The following is a 6625-nucleotide window of genomic DNA, read 5'->3' on the forward strand; positions in this document are numbered from 1 at the left end:
ACCTAAAGCTATTCTTAACAATAACTCTAGACCTAACTATAAACCTAATCGTAAACCTAGACCTAATCCTAACCATAACACTAGCCCTAACCCTAACTTTAACCCTATTTGTTACCCTAAGATAACTATAATCCTTATGCTAACCCTAGGCGGAACCCTAATCCTAGCACAATCCTTAATCCTATCTATAACCTAAACCTAACCTGAACCCTAAATCTAACTGTGTCCTTACCAAATCCATAAATATAAGACTAATTTGACCCCTAAACCTAAACCTTAACCTATGCCCAATTCTAAACTTAACCCTGACTCTAATAATACCGATAGCTCTAAACCTGACCCTAACAAGAAACCTAAATTTTACAATAAACCTAGCCATAAACGTAACCCTAAAACTCTCCCTAACAGTACCCTAGACATGACATTAGCCCTAGCTCTAATCTAGCCCTAAACCTAATACAAAACTTATGGCACATCCTAGCAAGGAACCTCACCTTAATCATAACCGTAACCCTAACCTTAACCCTAACCTTAACCCTGATTTTCATCCTAGTCCTAGCACTAGCTATTTGCCATCCTTTACCCTAAACCTAACCTAACGCTAAACCTAACACTAAACCTAGCCGTAACCCTAGGCCTAACCCTAACACTAACCCTAGCCCTAATCCAAGCCCTAATTAGCCCTATCCCTAACCCTAACCCTAGCCCTAAGACTAACTCTAACTCTCACACTAACCCTATACCTAGTTGTAACCTTATCCCTTACCATCACCATATACCTAACCCTAAACATAGCCCTACCCTAGACCTATACTTAGCACTATCACAAAACCTAGATCTAAACCTAACTCTAAACTTAAGCCTAACCCTAAGTCTAAACCTATCCATAACTCTACTCTTATTCCTAATCCTTAACCTAAGCCTAAATCTCACACTTATAATAGCCCTAACCCTAAGACTAATCATAAAACTAGCACTAACCCTAACCCTAGCCATAAAACAAAACCAAGTCATAGCCCTAACCTTAACCCTTAACCAAAAACAAATCATAACCCTACACCTAGCCCTAATCCTATCACTAATTATAGTCTAACCCTAACCCCAAAACTAACCCTGACCCTGACACTGACCCGAACACTAACCCTGGCTCTAAACATCATCATCACCATAAACCTAACCTTAAAACTAGACCTAGATCTAACTCTAAACCTATAACTAGCTGTAGTCATAAACCTAATTCATACATTAGTGGTAGCCTTAACCCTAACCCTAACCTAACCCAAAACCAGCCTTAATCTTAGTCCTAAATCTAATTTTAACCCTAAACTTAAACCTAACCCTAACCCAAACATTAGCCCTAATCTTATACATAACTCTAGCCCTAACCTTAGGGCTAACCCTATACATTACCCTAACAATACCCCTAACCCTTCTGATAACACTAGGCCTAACCCTAACCATATACATTACACTAACCCAAAATCTAACACTAATTTGAGCCCTGCACCTAATCACTAAGTTAACCCAAACACTAATCCTGAACCTGATTCTAAAAATAACCAAAATCTAAATCATACCCTAACCAAAACCTAACCCTTACACTGGACCAAGCCATAAACCTAACTCTAAATCTATCCCTAACTGTAACCCAAGACCTAACATTAGCCATAGCTCTAATAGAGTATACTTAACTCTAAAACAAATCCTATTCTTCATCTTAGCCCTAAACATAGCCTTAATCATAACTCTAACCCTATTTTTAACCCTAATACTAACCCTTGCCCTTGCCCTAAGTCGAGCTATAACCACATCCCTTAGCCTAAATTAAACCCTAACTCTAACCCTAACCCTAGTGGCAACCCTTGCCTTATCCTTAGGCCTAGCACTAACCCTAGATCAAAATCTAACTCTAAATCTAACACTAACTCGATGCCTAAGCCTAATCTTAAAACTAACCTTAACCCTAGCCCTAACATAACCCTAGCCGTAATTTAGCCCTATTCGTAAACCTAAACCTAACCTTAGCCCTAAGACTAACTCTCTGATACTAGCCCTATCACTCATTCTAACCCTATCCCTTACCATAAACCTAACCCTAGCCCTAACCCTAGTGCTAATCCTTTCTCAATATTTATCCCTAGCACTAACATTAGGCAAAACGTACCTCTAAAACAAGCCTTAACCCGAAGCCTAAGTCTAAACCTAACACTAGCCCAAACCATAACACTAATCCTAAAATGAGACCTAACGCTAGCCCTAGCCCTAAAACAAAACTGAGCAATAGTTCTAACCCTAAACATTAACCTAAACCAAACCGTAACCTTACACCTAGATTTAAACCTAGACTTATTTGAGATGGAAGCCAAACCCTAAAACTAACCCTGAACCTGACACTGATCCTAACACTTCTACCTCTAAACATCACCATATCTGTAAACCTAACCCTAACACTAAACCTAGCACTCAAACCCTAAAACTAGCCCTGAACTTAAACCTAGTACTTACATTAGCTCTAACCCTAACCCTAGCTCCAACATAACCCAAAACCTAGCCATAATCAGAGACCTAACCCTAGCTTTAAACCTAAAGTAACCCTAACACTAGTCCTAATTGTAACCATAACTTTAGCTTTAAACTGATCTCTAACTCTATCCATTAACATAATGATAACCCAAACCTTAATGATAACCCTAAGCACAAATCTAACCCTATCCTGATTCGTTATTGTTCCATTAGCCTAAACCTAAACAGAATCCTATACCTAACCCTATCATTAAAATAAAGCTAATCCTAAAACTAATTCAAGCCCAAAATTGAAACCTTAACCTACCTCAAACCTTAACTCAGACCTTGACCCTAATAATAACCCTAGCTCTAAACTTGACCATAACCCAACACCTAAACCTTAGCCTAGACTTAGCCATAAACCTAAACCTAAAATTATCTTTAACCATAATTCTGGACCTGAAATTAGCCCTGGCCCTAATCCTAGACCTACCGCTATAAACACACTTAGCCCTCATTCTTGTCCTAAAACTAGCCTTAATCATAACCCTATCTCTAGCCCTATTCCTAACAGTAATTCTAACCCTCACCCTACCTCTAAATCTACCTATAATGTCATCTCTTACCCCAAATTTAAACCTAACCCTAACCCAAACCATAGGCTTAAGCTAAACACAAAACCTAGCCCTAATCCTAGCCCTAATTTAGCTCTATCTCTAACCCTATCCTAACCCTAGCCCTAAGACCAACTCTAATTCTTGCCCTAGCCCTAGCCCTAGTTTTATCCCTATCTGCTACCATAAAACTAACACTAGCCCTAACAGTTGCCCGAAAGTTAGTCCCATCCCTAATCATAACTCTAAATCTAACCTTAAACCTAAGCCAAAGCCTATAACACTAGCCCTAACACTAATGATAATAGTAAAACTAGCCCTAACCCAATCCTAGCAGTAAACCAAAACGGATAAATAGTCTTAACCTTAAACCTTAACTTAAACCAAAAACTAACACTACACTTACACCTAAACCTAGCCCTAATTTGAGTCCTAAGCCAGACCTTAAAACTAACCCTGACATTGACTCATATGCTAACACTCACCCTAGATATAAATACTGCCCTACTCAAGCCGAACACTAACATTAACAATAGCCCTAATTTGACTCTTAATGCTAACCCTAAAAATAACCCTGACCCTGACTCCTATCCTAACAAGAACCGTAACTGTAAATATCACCTTAAGCTTAAACCTAACACTAACACTCAAACTACACCTAACCCTAACCCTAAAACTAACCCTAATGGAAACACTAGTTCTTACATTAGCCATTGCCCTAATCCTAGCCCTAACCCTAATACAAATCTAGCCCTAAACTGAGCCCTAAACCTAGCTTTAACTCTAACTCTAACACTAACCTTAGCCCTAATCCTAGATCTAAATCAATCCCTTACCCTAAGCAAAATCCTAAACTGAAGAGTAGCCCTAGACCTATCTCTAGTCTTTAAACTAACCAAAACCCTAACCCTATTAATAGTCCTAACCCTAGCCTTTGTTTTAGCTCTAACACAATCCCAAACCCTAACCCTAACCCTGATCCTTATTCTGACCCTAACACTAAACCTAGGTCTAACCCTAATACCAACCCTAACCCAAAATTTACCACAATCCTATCCCTAGACCTAATTCTAAACCGAACTCTCAGCCGAGCAATAACCATAGCTCAGAACCTAACCCTTATGCCAAACAAAACCCTAAACCTATTCCTAGTTCTAACCTTCACCTTAACCCTAGCACAAGACCTAATTTTAACTATAACCCTAGCCCTAACTTTAACTCTAACTGTATCCATTACCCTAAACATAACCCTTACCATAATTCTAACCCTAGGCTTAACCGTAACCCTATCGCTTTCCACAAACCTTTCAATTAGCCTAACCTACCATGAACCCTATACCTAATCCAATTATTACACTAACCCTAATCCGAATGCTAATTTGATACCTAACCCTAACCTCAAACGTAAACCAAACCCTAATAGTAACCGTGACCCTAATAATTCCCCAAGCTATAAACCTGACTCTTACCCTACCTAAACCTTACACTAGACCTAGCCATAAAACTAACCCTAAAACTATTCCTAACCTTAACCCTAGATGTGATATTAACCCTAGCCATAATCCTAGCCCTTACTATAACACAAACCCTGTCCCTTATCCTAGCCCTATGCATAGCCTAATTTTATCCCTAACCCAAACCCTAGGCCTAAACCTAACATTAACCCTAGCGCTAAGCTTAGCCCTAATTTAGCCCTATCCCTAACCCTAACCCTAATCCTAGCCCAAAGACTAACTCTAACTCTAAATCTCACCTAACCCTAGTTCCAACCCTATCCCTTACTAGAACCCTAATCCTAGCCCTAACCCTTGGTCTAACACCAGCCCTATTCATGGCCCTGGCCATAACCTTAGATCTCACCATAACTCTAAATATAACCCTAACCCTAAGCCTAAACTTAAACCCAAACCTAACACTAGCCTTAATGCTAATGCTAATCCTAAAATTAGCCCTAACACTAGCCCTAAAACTAAAACAAAACTGAGCCATAGCCGTAACCCAAACCCTTATCCTAAACCAAACCCTAAACCTACACCTATCCCTAACCATATCCTAACTCTAGTCCTAACCCTAACCCGAAAACTAACCCTGACCCTGACTCTAACACTAACCCTGGCTCTAAACACCATCATCACTGTAAATCTCAACCTAACACTAGACATAGCCCTAACCCTAACACTATAACTAGCACTAATCATAACCCTGCTTCATACATTAGCCATAGCCTTAAGCCTAGCCATAATCTTAACCCAAAACCTAACTTTAAACCGAGTAGTAAACCTAGCCTTAACCCTAAACTTAAACCTAAGCCAAACCCAAAACTAGCCCTAATCCTATACATAACCCTAGCCCTTACCTTAGGTCTAAACCTATCCATTACACTAACAATAACCCTAACTCTTAAGCTAACCCTAGGTCTAACCCTAACCCTATCCATTACACTAAACCAAATCTAAATCCTAAAACTAATGCTGTCATTACACTAAACCAAATCCCTAACCTAACCCAAAACCTAAACCTGACCCTGACCCTAAATATAACCCTAGATATAAACCTGAATCTTAACCTAAACCTAATCCTTACACTGGATGAAGCCATAAACCTAACACTAAATCTAGCCCTAACTATAACCCTAGACCTGACATTAGCCCTAGCCATAATATTATATCTAACAATAACACAAACCCTAAACCTCATCCTAGCCATAAACCTAGCCTTAATCATAACCCTAACCCTAATTCTAGCCCTAACCCTAATACTAACCCTTGCCATAGCCCTAAACCTAGCCAAAAGCACATCCCTTAACCTAATTGTAAGCCTAACTCTAAACCTCACCCTTTTCATCACAACTGCCCTATCCTTAGCCCTAGCTTTAACTCTAGATCGAAACCTAACTTTAAATCTAACCCCAACTCAATGCATAAGTCAAAAATTGCCCAAACCCTGATGCTAATTCTAAAACTAGCTCTAACCCTATCCCTAACCTTAACCCTAGCCATAATTTAGCCATAACCCTAAACCTAACTCTAACCCTAGCCCTAAGAATAACTCTAACTCTCACACTGGCCCTATCACTCATACTAATCCTATCCCTTCCCATAAACCTAACCCTATCCCAAATTCAAGTCCTAAACCTTTCCCTATCCTTAGCTCTAGCACTAAACTTAGATAAAAACCTAACTCTAAATTTAACCCTAAACCGAAGCCTAAGCCTAAATCTAAGACTAGCCCTAACCTTAAATAATGCTAAAAATTTCATTAACCCTAATCCTAGCTAACCATAAGACTAAATCAAAAAACCATAACTCTAAACCTTTACTTAAACCAAACTATAACACTACTACTAGACCTAATCCTAGCCCTAGTTTGAATCCTAACCCAGACCCTAAAACCAACCCTGATGCGAACTAATATCCTAACAGTCACCCTAGCTGTAAACACCACCCTCACCTTAAACTGAACCCTAACAGTAACCCTAGCCCTAATTTGAGTTCTAACTCTAACCC

Source organism: Marmota flaviventris, unplaced genomic scaffold (genome assembly GCF_047511675.1).
Source record: "Marmota flaviventris isolate mMarFla1 unplaced genomic scaffold, mMarFla1.hap1 Scaffold_58, whole genome shotgun sequence".
NCBI classification, from domain to species: Eukaryota; Metazoa; Chordata; class Mammalia; order Rodentia; family Sciuridae; genus Marmota; species Marmota flaviventris.